Here is a 21,328-nt window from a genome sequence, read left to right as displayed (position 1 = left end):
TGTGATAAGTGAGATGATGGAGAGACCTCAGGAAGGCAATTTCAACTTCATGCAACAATGGCACCTGAGACTCTCTGTTGATTAATAACCACAAAAAGAAACATAACTAGGTAGCCACCCTAGTGAAGCCCATCCTATCGGTTATGTTTACAGCAAATATTGGTTGAGAAGACTCTGGGCCAGATACTATAATATAGGCAGAAAAGTTTGTATTAGTCTCAATTTATAGATGAAGAAACTGAGGCTCATTTAGCTTGAGTGGCTTTCTAGACCCCAGGTCTAGGAAATGAAGGAGTCAGTTTTCCCTTTGCAAAGCAGATGATTCTAGGTAAACAAGAAACAACGTGTCTCCTCTGGGACAGAGGTGGAATATCCCACCAGACACTGTGGAACTATCTCTGCATGTGAGGCTGCATCGTTTTCACAAAGGTTCCCTGTCTTTTTCACTCCCCTGCATGTACTTGGGCAGAAACCAGACTCGAGGTTCTGCTCACATGCTTGTGGTTTGGCTCCCAGCTAGGGATCACATTCTCTGCTTCACGGGCAAAGCCAAGGATTCTTCTTGCAAAATACTACCGGTGTCCTGGTACCACCTCCTGAAAGGGCTGTCTACAGTACCCACGTGCCTGTGAGGTGAGGTGGGCAGGATCAAGCCCTGGCAACCAGGACATCCAGCAAGAAAAAATTACACATCCTCTTTCCCCCAGTAAGTTTCCTAAGGGTCATAGATTTGACCATTGATAAAGACAACACACATTCAAGAAATCCCTCAGGTGAAATTAAAGAGAAACAACACTGCCAGTTTCTAATACATCAGTTTGGGCCACTTTTTTCCTGCTTATACATTTGGCAGAGGAAGAGCAGAAAATCATGTATTTCTGCCTCACAGGTCATTTTCCTAGCTTTATCATCATAATGAAAATGTTAGTAGAGTCCAATTTTTATATGAGAGCCACTTATGATACAACTCAAATGGGTGCCATTTACACAGAATACAGTGTTGAATGGTGCCCTCAGAGGTGTGCAATATGATCGTTTCTATAACGTACTTTCCTTATGCCAGATACCCACATGATTTACATGTAGCATCTCATTTTAATATAATGACAAACCATGTGGTAGGCAACAGTATTTGTTTTTTAGACCAGGAAACAAATGAGTATTGGAAGTTTAAATGATTTGCTCATGGTAACATAACTAAGTATGTTGCAGAAGTGGGATTCAGCCTCAGGACTACCTGAATCTAAAGCTCGTGTTGTTAACCATTTCACTATCCTAGCTGATGCTGTAGTACCACAGTTACACATGGACCTTTAAGAAAGAATTACAAAGCTGGTTAGTATCTAAATGTTAACCCTGTATATAAGCAGACTTCTATATTTTCAACAAGATGGATTAAATTTTCTCGTACTTTTAGCACGTAAGAAGTTTTTATTAGTATGTCTTTTTAATTTAGTGAGTATTAAGTATTGCCTATTCATTCACGCTCACATCCAGAAAAAAAAAAATTTAACTGATTTCATTTAAAATAAGCCAGTATCATCACAAAGCCTTTAGATATAACTGATCTATCAGTATGATTTTGAGAACTAATAACCAAAGCTAGACCATACAGAGTACCCACCATGTATTAGGTACAGTTCTAAGCCATTTCCATAGCACGTCTCATCCCCAAGACATCCATATAATGTAAGCACTACAGTTAGGCCTACTTTATACAGATATTTGAAGGAACCAGAATATGAACTGAGCAGTTGGGCTCTGGCTTCTACTCTATTGGTGCAAAGAAGTGAAGGATAGAGATTATACGACATGGAAAGCAGCAGATGAAACCAAGAAGGGTAATCACATAAAAACAAGAAATAAGACCCAAGAACAGGGTAAAGTACTGACTCCTGCAGGTACTAGACATCAAAAGCATAGACTTCTAGATAATGCCCAAGAGTGAGGAGGCACTTTCTAAGCAAAATCACTGAAACCAGAGACCAACAGTGGTACCATGAGGGTAGCTGGCACAGAGAAAAACCACAAGTTTCATAATCTACAGAATGATATAACTCTTTCAATAATATCTCTTTTGCATTAGAAAAGAGGAGAAAAGGCAGGAGAAACTACAAGTTTACAAAATTCTCAGTTAGCATCCACGAATTTACCCCACTTTTCCTTCCTCTATGGTAGCTTTACGAGTAAAACTCTTTTATTTATTTGGGTAATCTTTCTCTCACCAACATAGGGAGCTCAAGCAATGTATGATGATGCATGCAAAAGTGCTGTTGATCCCATTCTGAACTAGGAAATGGAGTCAAAAAGTTCCACCATTTCTGCCCAAAGTTAAAGATTGGCACTAAGCCAGAGGTAGAACTATAGGTCATAAATGATTCTCAATTCCCAGCTCACAATTTCCCTTTTCTTTTCACTGGAAAAAAAAAAGTTAACCCAAATGTACATTCTATTGACTCTCTTCATCTTTTTCCCCCTATTAAACTGAATTTCTGTCTGTCCTCAATAGGTGTACTTCTTCCAGAAAGGGGAGAAGATACTGCCAATTGTCTAATCATTGAGCATAAATTCACTTGTGGGGTCCTCATTATCCCATTCTGTACCCTGCAAGTCTGAACTGGTTAATATATTTCTACCAGAGACAGAAATGATCCCTCTGTCTCTCTCTTCCCATGAGGAAGAACAGAGCCATATGTGGTAGTATTTTCTGCCTCATCATCACAGCCCATTCAATTATACAATTTCTCATTATTTAGGATCAGTCCCTTTTCACAGTATCCCAAAGGGATGTGCCTCAACAAACATCCTGTTCATCTCAACAGAACTCAGCAAAATCAGCAAAACAACATGCACAAGCACAGTTGGGGTTGGTGGTAGGGCCAAAGAAACTATCTAGTGCTGAGACCCAGGGGAGACTTGGAGTGGCCAAAATGGATCCTATGAGATCTACAGTAGAGGCTCCAGAGAGGTTTAAAAAAAAACTGAACTGAGTAAGTAGAGGAGCTGCTCAGAGAAAATCAGCAAAAAAAAAAAAAAAAAAATGGTTTCTACTAAATATAGTTTCTGGTCCTTGACATGGGTTTAATTTTAGCACCTTTGAGTATCCTGAGTAAGAATTGTTGCAGAGAAAGTCTGAGGAACCATGAAAAGTCCCTCTTTGGAAGGTAGAGGCACCAAGGAACACTTTTTTATTTGAAAGGAAAAATGCACATCTTTTCCTGGTCCAACAACTTTCCAGGTCATTCATTTATTCATTCTTTCATTAAATTATTGCACACTTAGTACCTGTCATACATTATGCTAGGTAGTCACTGGAGGATACAACAGCAAATAAGACATGCCTTTGAGGAGCTTGCATTAGAGTCGGAAAAACAGACTCTGAAAGACTGATGAAAGTGCATCATGGTTAGGAGGCAGAGAAGAGAAAAAGGGTGACAAGGAAGGTCTCCTTGAAGATGCGATGTAAAGCGAAATGTGAACAATGAAGGCAAGTACAAGAGGTGAAGAAGTCAGAGCAGGACACTCAGAGAGTCGTCATAGCATGACCCCTTTCATTAGGGGTCACACACACACACACACACAAAAGCCAGAGAAGTGACGAGAGACAGTGATTGAACCTTCCTTCCAGCCCTCTAGGACATTACTTCCATGTTGAAGAGGAGCTGTGAGAAGACAGTGTGTCTGCTGCCCAGCAAAGGTCGGGCTTTGGCAGCTAGAAGGCATCCCCTGCAGCTGCCCCGCTGGGTGCCCCCTTGGAGTCAGGGAGAAGCCTTCACAGCTGCTCTTGTTCAGAGGCTCATCAAGGCTATTTTGGGCTGGACGGGGTCCATAGTGATGACTGCCTGACCAGGGCAGCTCACTCAGTGTTAACGCTTTTTAACATTCTGTTTTCCTTGTCATTTAGCTCTGAACCATACAATTACTCGAATAAGGAGAAAAAAAGGAAGAAGAATGTGAGTACATCTTATTTTTAGTATTCAAATCAATGGTGGTGATGTCCTCTGAATTTCAATAGGAATTTTGCATATCAAAATCCCCCCAAATAAAGCATAGTAAACATATTAAAATCCATAATGACATTTTTCCTGTGCTGTTTCAAAATATGTTTGTTTGTTTTGAAATACCAAAATGGCTCAGCCCAAATTAAAGACTAATTCATTGACAGATGGGCAAAAATAATGTATAAATGCAATGAGCATCCTCACCTTATTGCCCCCTAGGTCAAAGAATAATTTAAAAAATAACAACATTTAAAAAACGTCAACACACTCTTCTAAAGAATTCAAAGAACATTTCAAAGATTATCATGGTCACAGGAGTCTACAGTGTTAGGAACCCTCGGAGATTTTGCGGGTTTTGCCCTATGTGTGAACATTCTCTGGGAAATGAATTTCTGGCCCATTTGATTATTAGAGAGGGGAAACATTAGAGGGCAGCTCACCAATAAATGCCACAAACTGAGGAGTTAGAGACAGCCTCACTCCAATGCTGACGACAGCTACCATTTAATCAACTATGTGCAGACACTAATGCTGAGAACTTTACACACAATATCATAATTTAACCCTCACCATTACTCTGGAGAACTTGATATGATCTAAGTTTTACCTGTGAGAACACCAAGGCTAAGGAACACAAATCTTTTAAGAGAGAAAACATAATAAGAACCTTCAAAGTCTGATTTTTTTTTTAAAGCATGTTACCTCTTAACAAGGAAAAAAATCATTATCATTAATTTAAGCTATCCCTTCTCATATTCCATCGCTTAAAAGTGGTCAGAATCTGTATATAATTAACTGTATAGATTTTAAAATATATTTTAATCCTTTTACATCCCTAAAATCTTCTGTGGAACCCTGAGTTTTCAGGCATCCCCTTATTGGTCTAAATTTCTAAAGTGTAATCATCAATTTACCAGAACCTATAAAAACTTCTGGGTCTCTCTCATCCATCAGTTAATTTACCAAATATGTATTAAGGGCCTTCTCTTGCCTGTGCACTCCTCTGTTTATCCACAGAGATGAAAGAAGACCATTCCTGCCTTCAGAAACTCAAGAGACATATAATAAGCGGCTGCAGCAATGTAACGAATTCCATCTTGTAACAGAGGACTATAGAAGGTACTACATGGAACATAGCAGAGAAAGTGCCAACTCTTCCATTAACTCGGGGATACTTCTAGAAGGAGGTGATATTTCATTTAAGTCTTAAAAGCTGAGTTGGAATTTCTCAGGTGATCTCAATAGGCAATTGTCAGAGGAGAGCAGGCAGGTTGAAGCACATTCTAGATTTCCATTTGAGAATATGCTATGGTTCCTGCTGTCACTGCTGTCACATTAAAAACAAACAAAAAAGAAACAACTAATTTTCACTGACTCTACATACTTGTGATAACATAAAATGAATAGTAACTATATGGTCAGTAGTAACAGAAAGCATGAAACCAGATGACATCAACAAAATTAATCCATGAGATGTTTTTATCTCACTAGTTCAGGAGTCTATGTGTGTGTGTTTACCAGATGTAAAGCAGTGTCTCCAAACTGCAAGTTAAAATGTAGCTTTGTTTAGAATGCCTTATGAAATTAATGTTTGTTATACAGAGACTTTGGTAAACATAGAACTCTGAATCACTGAAAATAATTTTGTAACGCCTTATATCTAAAATGGATTAACCAATCAATATAACTTTGTAAGTGAGAAAGTAAAAATAACTTCTAGATTAGAATGTGCTATCCATCAGACTAGATCAGACGGACCACTGATATAAACAGAGGCTTTCAGGATTATCTTCTAAATGGAAATAATGGCCCTTGAACCTCATCCCCGAAGGGACAAACTCCACACAGAAAATATTTAAACTCCATTTCACATATACCCATTTCAGAAAGGAGAATGGCTCTGGGGATGGACTTCCAAGTCACAGGGCACTGGAGTTGCTTTTTAGGGGCAGGAATTATGATGTTAGACCTTTCTAGCTTTATGGGGCCATGTACTGTCCTAGGGCACAGTGTCACCACAAAGTGGGCTTTGTACCCATCGATCCTTCCAGGTATTATTTCCCTGGATACATGTTGGGCATTATCACTAAAAAATAACTCACTGCATGAACCAAAGTCACAGCACTGACCACTGCAACAATTACATTATGAAGAATTTTTTTCTACAATCCCTTCCTGTCTCCTGCTTATCTGTTCTTCTAAGAATGACTTTAACTGGACTTGGAGACTATAAAACCACCATCGTTTCAGAGAATGGCCAGAGCTCCTTGTGCTCTGTACTTTAAGCTAAGCAAAGAGTTTAGCTCTTAAAATCAACTACCCAAGAATACCATATAATATGAGCAGACACAGTCTTTTTACTGCAGAAGATGATGGATTGCCAAAAAGCAAAAGCAAATGAAGAGGAAGAAAAGAAGACAAAGTAGGAGAAGGGAGAAGGATGGGGTAGGGAAGGAGAGGAAGGGGGAGAAGGAAGAAAGAAGGAAGAGGAGGAGGAAGAGAGAGAGAGGAAGGAGGCAGATGAAGTGAAAAAGGAGGAATGAGAAGGAAAAGAGGAAGGGGCAGAAGTACAACTTCATAGATTTTTGACCTTAATGAAATAGTTTTCAAATGTCACCTCTTGTCCTACTGATCCAAGTGTTTTCTAAAACGGAACCATCAACAGCACAGCTCTCCTTGGGATAAACAAGGAACTGATGAGCAGCGAGGCAGAAAAGTAATTGAATTCACTGAAAAACAGCTGAAAATGTCCCTCTAAGAAAGGAATCCGTATCCATTTTTAGATTTTGATTGTCTCTAAATGATTTCCAATTTCTTATCACTCTGCCCAGTCAGATTTCACAGAATCGGTAGATTTTGCTATTAATAATCTCAGAACTTTTTTCTCTTTTCCTCTGGTCCCCAATCTAAATATAGTACATTAAGATCATCCCAAATAAGTATAGGGTTTAGGACAAAAATCTCAGTCCTTTGAAACACCCACATTACTGTTATTTGTTTAAAATTCACTTCCACACTTACTGAATCTGTGCAGTTCTGTTTTCACCATATCCCATTGTGCTCATCCACTTAGTATTAGTAAATTGGTCCCTTTGGGAATCTAAACTTAGGCGCACATAACACTACATCTTGGAATTCATAATTCTTTCATAATCACTTCCCATTTGGCATCTGTGAACTCACAAAGGCAGATTTCCTCGGTGAAGAACTGTTCAGAGTCCAATATTTACATAAACAATTTCTGTTTGGAGTGTAAGTTTTGTTCATGCACCAATAATCTCTCCATCTATGTAGGTCTCTAAATTTCACGTTAAATAAATTTTAGCACTGCAGAAATACTTCAAGCAATCTTCGCCATTTTTTTCAACATGAAAAGTCATGTAGACAGTCTAAACAGGAATTTTGTGAATTTTTAATAGAATAAATGTAAGTACAATTTGAATTGGAGGTATTATTTGAGTTGCAGTAATAATTTGAGCTTTTTTTTTTTAATGTTACTTCCATTCCTAGACTAAAACATCCTGGGGAGTGGGAACTATCTACCTATCCAGAACACGGTCCAGCAAATACCCACTGAATTAACATTTTAGTCAACCTGACCTGGGTTTGTTCCCTTGCAAAACAAAAGAATGATGATGATTTTTCAGTCAAAATGGGACTTTGATTTTATATCTTTCTTTTAATTGTACACCCACTACATGCTTAAATTTTCTACTTATCAAATTATCAATGATTAAAAGCAAGAATAGACATCCTTTCTATGGTTTGGTAAAAATAGCACTCCCCAGTGTAAATTGGTATTCCCTTTCTATAAAGTTAATTCACCACCAAAATTTAAAGTCTTTAAAAAAATACCTACTCTCTGACCCAAATTTATTTAGAAAAGCTTTTTCTAAAGAAAATAATTTGAGGAGTTCCAGGATAATCATAGAAGATATTTGTGTGGCATTGCTTTAAAATTTAATACAAATGGGAAAAGTTCAATGTCTATCAATAGGGCACTGGGGAAATCAGTGGTGGAACATCCATGTAGTATGAAAATGCAACCATACTCTCCACTCAAGGAAGTGCAACTTCACTCCCCATCCCTTAAGTGTAGGCTTTACACACTGACTTGTTTCTAAAAGTACAATCTGGAATGCAGGGTAGGGAGTAATTTTATAGTGGAGAAATCACACACATAGACCTTAGCCAAGTGATCCAGGTTAACTTCATCATAATTCATATGGATAGCATGTACTCTGGACATGATGTATTGAGAATGGCATTCACTTCTGTGGGGTTCCCCCAAAATCACAACGACTAGAGAAGCATCAGTTGAGGCACATTCTATAAAAGTTCTGGCCAATAACTCCTCAAATCTAACAAGGGATTCAAAAGCAAGGGAAGTCTGAGAAACTGCTACAACCCAGAGAAGCCCAAGGATACACAACAAGTAAGTGTGATACGGGCTCCTGGACGGGTTCCTGGAGCAGAAGAAGGATGTTATGGAAAGACTAATGAAGTCTTATAAAAGTATGGAGCTCAGTTAATAGCAATGTACCAAGATGAGTTCATTGGTTGTGACAAGTGTGCCACAGTCATATGACAGCAAATTATATGAAACTGGTTACAAAGTATATGAAAATGCCCTGTACTATCTTTACAAATTTCCCATAAATTCAAAACTATTCTAAAATAAAAAGATGATTTGAAATAATACAGTCATGAGCAATGAAGATAAATAAATGTGTGCACCACTTCCGTATTAAATTAGGTATTGTCATAGGCCCCCACAGTACCCTGAACTCCTCCTATCATACAGCATAGATCACATGGTTTTGATTTTTCAATTATCTCTCTCCTACTTCATGAGAGCAGAGGCTATTTCTGTTTCATGCAAAATTCTCCTAACATTATGTATGACACATACCAGGAACTTACTTAGTAAATAAATGACAGGATTATTATGTTGTCAAGTAAAAAATAATAATAATAAGTTACAAAGTACTATGTATAGCACGCACTATCACATATTAGCTATCCAATCTTGGGCAAGACAGTTCAGAGCTCTGAGCTTCAGTTTCTCCATCCTTAAAACAAAGATGATCATTGCTCATATTCCATAGGCTTGTTCTGAGGATTCAAGGGTTAATATGTATAAAATACATTGTTCTCTCCTCCCAGTTCTCTTTGTCTCTCCATCATCCAGCTAGAGCAATTAAAATATATACATGTTAGAAGTTACATACCTAAAGTGAATAATGTTTGTCATTTTAAGACATGTATTTTCAATTTATTTTTGATTAACTCTATTCATAATTTTAGATAAGGGAAATATATTACACTTGTTAAAAATAAGAAGGAAAACAAGGAAATATACATACACATACACCAATGAGACATAGCAAAGATATATAGAACATTGTTCTGCCCTCCAAATAATTTACAATCTAACTGAAGAGGTAAGGGACAAAACCATTGCTGAAAAGTTGGAAAACCACTCTGCAATATGAAAGCGATATGAAAGATGCCTTAGAATAATCTCTGATAAGCAGGCAAGTGGCCAGAACGAGCCATCATTAGGCCAGAACTTGAGAGAAAAGGAAAAGGATGAGGCTATGAGATGCCACCTGGGGACAGAGTGGCAGAGATAGTGGTCCCGGCAGGAAGGACAGCATAAGAGCAGGCACAGCTGGGGAAGCTCAGGTGTGAGAAGCACGCAGCCTGCCTCGTGTAACTTTACATCCATCCAGGTTTTTTAATTGTCCCCCAAGTCCCCAAGTTTGTTTTTATAAGAACTCCTGATTAATCAAGGCGTCATCAAGTCTTCCTAATCCGCTCAGGTTACAAACAAAGAGGAACAAAAGACCAAAAGAAGCCTAACCTGATTTCTTAATTTACTTTTCCATGCCAGTGACCTTCGTGTCGGAATGGTCAACCTCATGTGACCTGTGCATGTGAGTCACAAAGGCTGATGATGCAGAGCCCACACCACCCAGAACAGCTGGAAGTGGACACAGAGTGACTGGCGATCCCTCCCTCCTGCCGGGGGGAGCGGGGGGAGGGGGAGGGCGGCCAGTCGACTCTCCCGTGTCATAACTTGGCTAGAGGTAGCTTCAGGATGCCAGGCTCCCAGTGAAAAGAAGTGGGGAGCTAATCTCCCTTCATTACTTGACAGCCCATCATGGGTACCTACTCCCTTTGCTCCCAGAAAAGAGTACCCATTTTGTCTACCAGGAGAACTTATAGTCTTTTAAAAATAGATTTTGCCACACAATCGTGCGGGCAAATGCTGACTTGCAGTCTGGGAGCTATCTCTTCGTCAGGCCCAGCAAGATGAAAGCAGGTTCTATTTTCATCGTGAGAGAGCTGCTTGGTGGAGGCACAAAGGAGAAATTCACTTTTCGTCTCCATCAGGCAGAGCCCCTAACCAGCCAAAGCGGGGCTGGCTCCCACAGTCGCTAGAACACAGCGCGCGGGGGTGCGGCGTCTTCTGCTGGAAGAATAGCGTCGTGCGGCCACAAATCCAGGACGACAGGATTTCCCAGCGCCCAGCTCAAGCGCAAAGTACAGAAAAATTCTCTCCGTCTGGCGTGCCAGCCACTTGACAGTAGAATAGTATTAGTAGCAGGAGCAGCAAAGGTACAGTGCAACTCAGACACACAAGAACGAAAAGAGGACACGGATAAAGCCAGCTCCAAAAGCATAGGGGATTAGTTCTTTTTCTGATCTTTTTGGTTTTCTCCCCCCAGGGCTGATTGTGCCCTTCAAGTCTGAGAGTAGTTTCCGTATATTTCTTTCCTGGTGGGGAGGTTATTTTTTTTTTTTTTTTAATATTAGGTATGTATGTATAGATAGATGGATTGTGCTCTCTTATTAACTGATATTAGGTGATATTTCTGAATATGCACATGATACCTCTCGTGTAAATATCTCCTTTCAACAGTCAAACTGAACCCAAGGAGCCCAGTTGTGCACTCAGCCTCTGGCAGGTTAGTGCAAAATTAGATTTGTACTAATCAGCTCCTGGCTATTGAAGCATGTAATATACTAGATGTGACAATTCCCTGTCTTGCGATATCTACTTTTTTCCTCTGGAGGTTCCCTGGTGCTGGCTAACTGGGAGCAATCACCTCTTTGAGACAGTTCAGTATAATGAAGGGTCAGGTTCAAACCTCATTAACAATGATGGCAACAATCCTACTAGCACTAATATGGAAATGGTGGCCAATAATTATCATGTGCCTACTATGTGTCAAACACAATACAAAATGCTTTGTGTGTGTGTGCTTAGTCACTCAGGTGAGTCTGATTCTTTGCGACCTCATGGACTGTAGCCCACCAGGCTTCTCTGTCCATGGGGATTCTCCAGGCTAGAATACTAGAGTGGGTTGCCATGCCCTTCTCCAGGGGATCTTCCCAACCCAGGGATCGAATCCAGGTCTCCTGTGTTGCAGGCGGATTCTTTACCATCTGAACCACCAGGGAAGCCCACTGTACCACCTGAGAAGCCCTAAATGCTTTACATAAATCATCTCATTCTACCTTCAAAATGACCCTGTAAGGTAGATATAATTACTGTTGTTGCTGTTCAGTCATTAAGTCATGCCTGAAGATATAATTATTATCACTATTTAATAAATGGGGAAATGGAGATGTAAAGAATTTGATCAGTCGGCACAGGGTCACACCGTTGTAATCAGTAGAGCTGGAATTTGTAATCAGTAGAGCTGCGCAGTGTCACCCCAGAGCCCACACTCTGGTCCACATCTCAGATCTTATCCATATCCTCCCCAGAGCTTCCTTACCACCCCTTAGTACAGACAGGAAACAAGAGCCACTAAGTCAAGACAGGGCCTATCAGATTTCACAGACTTGAGATGTGGACACCAAACTCCTCTCTGGTCCAAAGAGCTGATATTCTCAGGCTCCTGGGTCTGATCATCACAAGCCGAGCACGCAGCAGCCTGTTAGAGCAGCCTGGTGGCTAGAAGCGACATAATTGCTGGTATGGGAGGCAGAGGGTGGGTACAAGGGAAATTACATGTGTTTCTCTCTCCCTGCTGTGCTGGGCTCCATATTTGCTTCCTCTCCATCTCAGAAACTCAGCAGGAACTTGGGAGCCAAGTGGGGACTGGAGTGCCAGTTCTTCCTTGGTTATGACAAACCCTCGTGAACAGCCTTCTTATTTTGCCACTCAGCTTAAGTTTCCATTTGGGAGAGACCACTCCGGGTTCTTGTGCTTCCTGAATTCTTATCAGCCAAGAATGCAGCCACACTCGTCTCTGTCTGAGAAACCTCTACTGTGGAACAATCACGATTCTTTTATTCTTGAATTCATTCATCTATTCATCGAATATTTACCGACTACTACTCTGTCCCAAGGAACCATGTGACTGGGATAAATAATTAATAACACACTATGGCTAACTTCAAAGGGGTCAGAGTCAATTAGGGAATACAAAACTCTGGTCCCTTCCTTTAAAAATGCATATTACTACATTCTATAGAGTGCAGCTGTCTCCATGGGGAAGGGAGGAGGGGGAGGAAGGAGGCAAGAGGACAAGGTGATATTTATTAAGGAGCAACTCCTGAGTGACAGTCCCTGTCCTAGGTGCTCTGTGCACATCTAATTTACTCCTTTCCCCAGTTCTGAGATGCAGGTACCCTAACTCCCCGTTTCATAGCCAACCGAGCTAAAGAGATGTTCAAAACAGCTTTTCCCAAGACAATGAAGGCTTCTCAGTTCCTGTCTGGGAGGCCCTGAGAGGCTGGAATCCTCTTCCCTAGTCAGACTAGGGAACTCTCCAGGGCTTGTCTCCAAGTTGCATTTGCAGAGTGAGTGTGGTGCCCTGACTTTTACAGATAGCACACATCCCAATGTCTCTAGGCCAGTCCTGTCTTATGCCGGAGTCCCTGAATAATTATTAATGAACCCTTCACTTTTAAGTGTTCCATGTTGAAGACAAATTACATGGGCATCCTATTTTCACTTCAACTTTACTCTTTCTTTTAAAGAGAAATGTGTTGCTTTTATTATTTATTTATTCTATGGCTACATGAGCTCTTTATTCCTGCATGCAGGCTTTCACTATACGTGGCCAATGGGGGCTACTCTTTAGTTGTAGCACGAGGGCCTCTCATTGAGGTGGCCTCTACTGTTGCAGAACACAGGCTCTAGGGTGCACAGGCTTCAGTGCTTGCAGCAGGAGAGCTCAGTGGTTGTGGCACATGGGCTTAGTTACCCCTTGGCATGCAGAGTCTTAGTTCCTAGACCAGGGGTCTAATCCATGTCCCTTGCATTGGCAAGAGGATTCTTAACCACTGGACCACAAGTAAAGTTCCTCAACTTTATTCTTATTTGAATTGGCTTGGAAAAGACTGGTGGAAACTGCTGGAATTAAATCTTCTCTTTCCAAAGCCAGCCCATTGGAGTACCCAGAGCCAAAAGGCTCATGACCAACCTGAGTGGGATTCTTCCCCAAATCATGAGACTTCAAATCCAACAGTCTTCCCCCCAGCACACTTGCTTCCTATAAGAATCACAGTGAGAGATGAACATAGAACCTAAATTCCAAACCACATTACTCTATTGACCTAAACTGGTTTTTCCTCTTATATTTCAAGTTGTAAAGCAGACAGATTGCTGACTGGCATAGAATCAGGTCAATGAAGATCATTTCTGAATTAACTGCCTATTATTAGGAGGTCGGAATAAAAATCAACAGACTGGTCAGGAACTCAAGGAGCCAACATACAAACATGGACTAAGTACAGTTTCACTTATTCCACAAAAAGTCAACACAAGGTCTAATTTGTCAACCACATATGGAATGATGTGCACAAAAGAAACAAAGATGACACTGCGGCGCTTGCCACCATCGGCTCTCTCTGTACCGGGCTGTTCCATCATGGAAGTCCCAAAGCACCGAGCTAAGCACTAAATTACTCACAGGTAGTGGCTGGATATAGGCTGCCAGCCGCTTTCAGCAACATCCCCCATATGGCTAGGAACACTTGTGCCAGTTAATTAGCACTGGCATTAATCGAGAGAAGGAACATTGACCAGGACATCGAGGTTATCCTTAGACTATTTAAATATGCCATGTGATCATTCGTTCCATCTGTTATCAACATACCTCACACTTAATCCAGTAAATAAACTCCCTACCATTTTAAGCAAATGGATTCCATTTTGCCAGGCCTCTTTAGTCTTTGCAAATCTCGGGATGTTTTTCTCCCTAGAACCTATCCTGTGAAGTGTCACAATATCCTGATGTGAATTCAAGGACAAGAGCCACCCCTCCCCCATCTGTGAAACCCTGGGGAAGGATCCATAAAGGGTGGGGGAATAAAATCAACCACATGCCATCACTCACCCAAATGCATATTTTTCACTTTGCAGCTACCCTACAAATCTGCCTTGTTTTCTTTCCGTGCTCACAATTCTGCTGAAAGCACACAGAAAATAAAGCCCATTATTCAAATGAATTTCACCATGCACTAAAAATGTGACTGAGTTTAGAGGGAAACCCATTTTAAAAGTGCTCTCCTCTGAAATAGATGATGCCTAGCAAGGTATAAAACACTCAGGTACTTAGAAAAGCAGATAGAAAACAGTCCAACCCCAATCACTTCATTGGCAAATTGACTCATCATATGTATAAACCCAAAGCAGATTTCCAGTCCACTTCCTAGGAAGGTACAGAGCCCATGCAGTTTTAGAACACTGATAAACATCCGCCCTGAGAAACTTATCTTTCAGAGTAGGTTTCCTTGCCCTAAGTTATATATTCAGTATATCATTAGTCTCAATCATTTCTTTATCTATCTTTTTCAAAGTCTCCATTCCTCTCCAATACTACCTCCAAAGTCAGTTCTCATTAAATTGCTGAAAATGTACATCATTTGCCCAGTGCACGAGATGGCTTTTTGGAAGAGGCCAAAACCTCCTCAAAACTATATAAATATTGAGTATTGGTCCGATGAAAGTAAAAATAATGTCTGCTCATGATGGATTTCAGTTCTGAGATAAAATAATGAATAGAAAGCACTGGACTTGACTGAGGAAGATCAGGGTTCAAATCCTGCTGCCTCCAGAACGGTGATCTTGGGGAAATTACTTGACCTCTCCTGTGTAACAAATGACCGTAAGATCCATATTCTCTCCATATGACAGAGTGGGCATGAGACCCATGTGATAATGGATATTGTCATTGCCACCTTACTCACTGTGGACTTGGCATAGAGTGGTCATCAGGTTAGTTGCCTTCTCTACTGTTTCATATAAAAGGTATTACCTAATCTGCAACGTAGACTTAAGAAAAAGTATAGCTAACTCTTTCAGGTAGCTCAGTGCGATGGAGCAGACACTTACTGGTCTAATTTTACCCCAAGCACAGGGAAAATCCAAAAGTCATCTCAGGAGCCAATTAATCAGAGAGAGATAATTAAATTTTACACATTGGACTAAGTTTTAACTAGGACACTAGAGCTACCTTGAGGATTATGTAGTGTTTCTTGCTTTGGGGAAAATGAACAATTATACAATTGTTCAGCTCAATCAATACTTACTGATGATCTGCTTCATGCCAGATTCTACACACTCTGGGTACAGGTAGGAATCAGACCCTTTCCTTGACTTGGAAGGGCGTGTGGTCCAGGAGGCAAAGTCAAGCACACAGATATGATGTGATATATGCTATGTAAATGATGTCATAGAGGTACACAGAGAATTGGGAGTGGTTTCTTGTAAGGATGCCAGGTCTGAATTAAGATGAGTAAGAGACAGGTGAGTGACTGGAAACAGGAAGGGATGTCAGGCAGAGGGAAGAGCGCCGACAAGGTCCTCCATGGAACTCTTGTGGATGGCAAGATGCCTTTGTACTGGGAAATCAATATGAAAGAGAAGGCCTGGGATGTGAGGCCAGGGAAGATGACAAACAGATAACCTAAGAAGAGGAGAAATAGTGCCACACGGCATCAAAGGATTCTTTAGTTTACCATCCAACATCACACAGTTTTTCTTAAAGTGAAGATCAAAACAGACAAGCAAAATGCATTCCCATTTGTAAAACCCAGGTTTACAATATATTCCAAAGAAAACATCTATTACCCAAATAAGGAACAATGGGATACATACAAAGATGGAGACAATAGTCTCAGGCATGCTGAAAAGCTGACTTCCTTTGACTGAAGCTCATCCAAACAAGCAAAACAACAATGGGAAAAAACAAAAACAAAAACCCTACCTTGGAGTTTAGAAGGAAAAACCCAAAACTTAGCAATCCTGCTGTAACGTCCTCCATTTATTGACTAGCATAATTGGCAGTCCCTCAGTCTAGAACCCATTCATGAAAAATAAATTCTCTCCCCCTCGTCCTACCAGAAAAGCCTTCATCTCCAAGACAACGCTTCAGGAGGCTAACATTCCTATCCATTCATCAGTGATACATGTAAATATTTGAACAGTTATTAACGAAAGCTCAGGTCAAAAGGTAGTTGTTCATCTGGAAAGTGTCTGTAGAGTGAATAACTCTATTTATAACTCAGTCATTTCCTCCTCATCACAATTTACCACGAGGAACACTCTGGCCTGTGGTTGTTCTGTGTGTTCTGTTACTTGTTTTAACCAAGTCTCTTGTACAAACTGAAGTGTGCAGTACAACTTTAAACATTATGTTGCACATTATTCTTCTCAGAATCTTCCATAAGAAACCCCCTTCCCCATACATTTCTAGGCTCACAGTGTTCTCTAAAAGAGAATCTAATACATGAAATTGTATATTTAAAATATCGGAATTAAAAAGCAGGACACCAGGTTGATTTCATTTTTCACCATTTTCCTGGTTCTTCTGCCACCCCTCCCCCACCCCAATCCATTCTGCATCCCTCTCTGCTCAACTCGACATCTTAGGATGGCCGTGTTCATACAGCTTCACCTGGGCTTTTTATCTGCCGACTTCATGTTGGATTCAGCCAGTGGAAAGTGTCATAAGGAAACTAGAAAGGGGGTTGAGAGAGGATTCAAGGTATTTCTCATTTCCTCCCTGTCCTGGGCTGTGTTCTTAGAAGCAGCCATGTCTCTACAACTCCACTTCCCAGTCGATTAACCCTATGACTCCACTTCTCTCAGGTAATACTTGGTCCTCTCCTTACCCTGTGGCCCAAGGCATATCCAGGTTTTGTTATTATTCAGTCATTCAGTCGTGTCCAGCTCTTTGCGACCCCATGGACTGCAGCACACCAGGCTTCCCTGTCCTTCACCATCTTTCGGAGCTTGCTCAAACTCATGTCCTCTAAGTTGGTGATGCCATCCAACCATCTTGTCTTCTGTTGTCCCCTTCTCCTCCTGCCTTCAGTCTTTCCCAGAATCAGGGTCTTTTCTAATAAGTCAGCTCTTCACTTCACATCCAGGTTTTACAAAGCCCAAAACTTATAAAATTAAATCTGTAAATTGTATTTTAAAATATATGACCATGAGAACATATCACTAATTCCTCTCAGGGCCTTGGAAGGAGTCTTTGTAATGAATAACCTTGAAGCTTAAACTTGGTTTGTGTTGTGGTAGTTGCTCAGTTGTGTCTGACTCTTTGGGAACACATGGACTGTAGCCTGCCAGGCTTTTCTGTCCATGGGATTCTCCAGGCATCAATACTGGAGTGAATAGCCATTCCCTTCTCCAGGAATGCTTCCCACCCAAGGGTTGAACCTGAGTCTCCCGCATTGCAGGCAGATTCTTTATCATCTGAGTCACTAGGAAGGCCGATGGCAAGTCCCCTCTCTGCTGAAGACTTCCTGCTTTGGCCAGTCTCGTGGTGCCCCAACATACCTGTTTGTTCTCTTTATAACATCATGCCTCTATAAGGAAGCCCTTCATTAAAGTTTCTTCGTGTATACAATCTGTGTTGATTCTGAGTCCTGCAAAAATTTCTTGCCCATAAGCTAAGTCTAATGTATTATGTAAAGATATGACAGACAGCCTTGCTTTCTTTCTTTTCTGCTACCCTCTGAGAGACATGAAAGTTTCCTATATCTTAGTGTAAACTTTGAATCTTTCTTTCTAAAATCAGTAAAGAAAAAATAAAACTAGGCAGGACTAGAAGGAAATAATTTACTCTCTTACAAGCTTCTCCAAGCAGGTCACAAGCTAAATGCATTGGGTCTATCCTCACTAGATGCATAAAAGTAATATTATGGCACTTTTCCAAAGATATGTTTGGTCAACTATGATTTTTAGCAGCTGTAACTGCAGTGCAGCTATCCAGCATTTTTCCTGCTGCTCCTTTTGAATAAGCATCTTAGTAACCACCCAAAACAAAGCATTATTATGTTACAGAAACAGAGAGAAAAACTTTATTATGGAATCATGTTGGTTTGACTCTAACCATACACAGTATGGGCTTCCCTGTGGCTCAGACCATAAAGAATCTACCTGCAGTGAAGGGGACTTTGGTTCAATCCCTGGTTTGGGAAGATCTCCTGGAGAAGGGAATGGACACCCATTCTAGTATTCTTGCCTGGAGAATCCCATAGACAGAGGAGCCTGGTGGGCTACAGTCCAGGGGGTCACAAAGAGTTGGACACAACTGAGCAACTAACACACATATATACCCTATACTATTCTGCAGGTATCTGATGCATATGTTTGAATGATTAGCCTCTTTCTTTTATGGTAATATCCGGGATCTGCATCATTAGGTTATAGAGCAAAAGCCCCAGTGAAGTAGCAAGGATTTCAGTTCCCTGAATATCTAAAATCCACTCAGATTAAGCCTGCAATAATGCTTTGCAATCCTGTTGTTTCCTTTTAATTTTCAGAACCATGGCATTCCTATTGTTCCTAGACTGAATACTCAGTAGCAAAAGGAAGGGTGACCATTTTACAATTGATTCAAGTCGTCAAACAACTTCACCTTCCAAAGTTAGAAACTCTAAGAGCTATGTGCCAAGAAGAAAATACAAAGCTACATTGTCACGTGTGGAAATACACAATAGTATTCCACAGTCACTTCATATGATAAATGCGCTTCAAATTAGACAATACACCCATTGTTAGCAATGTTTCATAAGACTGCACTGTCCAGTAAGAAATAGTCAGTTGAATTTCCTTTGAAATATGGCTACTTTCCCTCCATATCATTACTTATCCACCTAATTCCCTACAGTAAGTTTTTGTTTTTGTTTTTTAACTCTTTATAGCAACTTTGCAACTAAGTGTTTAGATTGCTTAACTTGTTCAACCAAGTTGAAATTTCCATTATCAAATTTTTACTGCCTTAGTGTTTCTAGTATAGAAAAGACAGAAACAAGGAGGAAGAGATCTTCATAGCAAGTTCACCATCCTAAATGTAGTAGAGAAAATAAACAAGTTTATTTTTTTCACTGGCAGTTTAGTATTACTAATTGTGGGACTATCCAGTTTTTACATATTGAAAATTTACTAATTAGTAAATTGCACATTTATGAATATGTTAGTAAACAAGTACACATTTGTTTTAAATGATAGTCATTTTAAAGGCTTTTTGGATACTTCTATACTATCTGTAATTTAAATGTAATAGATATTCTTTTATAATTAAAAGAACTCTAGAGGATTCTTTCATGCTGTTTTCAACCTAAGATCTTTTAAAGAGAGCTTACATTTAAATTTTTAATTTGGAGAAGTTTAAATAAAAGTTTGAAATATTCTCAACAATTGTATAAACATAATTTTGGCATAATTCCAGTAGAGGCCAACTAGAAATATAAATATTGATTAACAAAGCAAATTAAGATGGAGAATAAGAATATAAATAGAAAGCATATATGTATCTATCTCTACTGTGAAGAAATAGATTGTTTCATATTAAGAGGCAATATTCTGTTCTTTTTTATTTGTCATAATTATAACATGTTAGAAATCTGAGTCGGTTTCTCTATTTCCTAACCGCTAAAGGCTGTGCTAAGAGAAGATATTTACAATAATTGAAGATCAAAGAAAATTATCTGATACTTAACACCACGGCCCAATCTTATATGCACAACCAGGAAATAGCTGCACATAAATCCTCAGTTTTGCTGTTGTCTTGCTCTTTGCACTAAGCATCTCTGAATATCACTGTTTGCTAGAAGAGATATCAGAGAGAAGCTAATAAGAAAAGGCCAAGGTAAAAAGCCAGGAACATTTCATTTTTCTTGAAACAGTATCTTTCTTTTGAGGAAAAGCTATACTTCAATTGAGGAGATAACGAAAACGTTTATCTACATTCAATTTAAGTTCAAATCAAGGTCCACATATTAAATACCAGCATGGTTATTTGCAGCATTCCCTCAAAATGGGGGGAAAAATCCATGACAATGATTTTCTTTTATTGATGCTTTTCAAATGTATTCAAAACAGCCCCATGCTTCTGTTACTATTAATAAATGTTAATTCTTTATCCTAGAAAACCTCTGGAAATACACACAGCATCTGCCCAGAATATAAAGCAACATTGATTTATGCCTTGAATGTAGAGTTACAATGAATAACAAACAAATTCATTATGATGGCATAAAAGTATTAAAATAAATTATTCCTTAGTATCTATACCACATTGTAGGTTATTAGTTATTAATATCATTATTCATGACAGGTTTAACTACTGACGTAAAGGAGTGATTTTCTTTATTACTACACATTCCTCTAAGATCGGTTAGTTGACAGAGTAGAAATCTAGGTAACTTAGAGTGAATGTTCAAAAAGCAGCAGTGTTAGATGTGCCTGAAAAGAAATCTGCATGATGCCGGATTCAAGTAAAAGCCCTGGGGTGTGCCTTGGTCATTTACTAATATTTTTACTGAGTAATAATTGCTGATATGTACTGCGCACTTACTATGTGCTAGCCTTTGGGGTAAGTACAATAGGTATCATTCCCATTTATTATTATGATTTTGCAAGGTAGAAATTATATCTTCATTTTACAAGTGGAAAAAAAAAACAGAACAGATATTTTAAATAACCTGGTTGTTGTTCAGTCTCTAATTCATATCTGACTTTTTGCCATCCCATGGACTATAGCCCTCCAGGCTCCTCTGTCTATGGGATTTCCCAGGCAAGAATACTGGAGTGGGAGGCCATTTCCTTCTCCAGGGGTCTTCCCAACCTAGGGATTGAATGAACTCAAGTCTCTTCTTTACTGTGCCACCAGGGAAGCCCTAGGGCTAGAACTTAGGTATTCCTAACTCCCAAGTTCTTTCTCTAGATCAGAAGTCAGGAAACTTTTTTGTTAAGAGCCTCATAGTAAATATTTTTGGCTTAGTGGGTTGTGCCTTCTCTGTGGCAACTATTCAACTCTACAGTTGTAGAGCAAAAGCAATAATTG

At 39.8% G+C, this 21,328-nt stretch overlaps 1 protein-coding gene across 6 annotated transcripts in view; it reads right to left on the bottom strand.

Moving 5' to 3' along the window:
• PPARGC1A (PPARG coactivator 1 alpha) overlaps positions 1-21,328 on the bottom strand; it is a 391,629-nt gene that overhangs the window by 153,060 nt on the left and 217,241 nt on the right. For 2 of the 6 annotated variants that reach the window (XR_014069868.1, XM_081545783.1), the window contains exons 1-2: positions 15,558-15,644; positions 14,363-14,434 (exon numbers count right to left, since the gene is read on the bottom strand). The exons of 2 other annotated variants lie outside the window; for them this stretch is intronic. The gene's annotated coding sequence lies outside the window, so the exon portion shown is untranslated. Of the gene's footprint in view, positions 1-13,447; positions 13,517-14,362; positions 14,435-15,557; positions 15,645-21,328 lie in introns of those variants that run through there. 2 more of the 6 variants (XM_081545730.1, XM_081545601.1) reach the window with 2 other exon arrangements.

This window comes from Giraffa tippelskirchi, chromosome 1, assembly GCF_054371585.1.
Source record: "Giraffa tippelskirchi isolate mGirTip1 chromosome 1, T2T-mGirTip1v1.2.pri, whole genome shotgun sequence".
Classification (NCBI taxonomy): domain Eukaryota; kingdom Metazoa; phylum Chordata; class Mammalia; order Artiodactyla; family Giraffidae; genus Giraffa; species Giraffa tippelskirchi.
The sequence above is the reverse complement of the archived record's forward strand: the minus strand, read 5'-3'. Positions and strand labels throughout refer to the sequence as shown.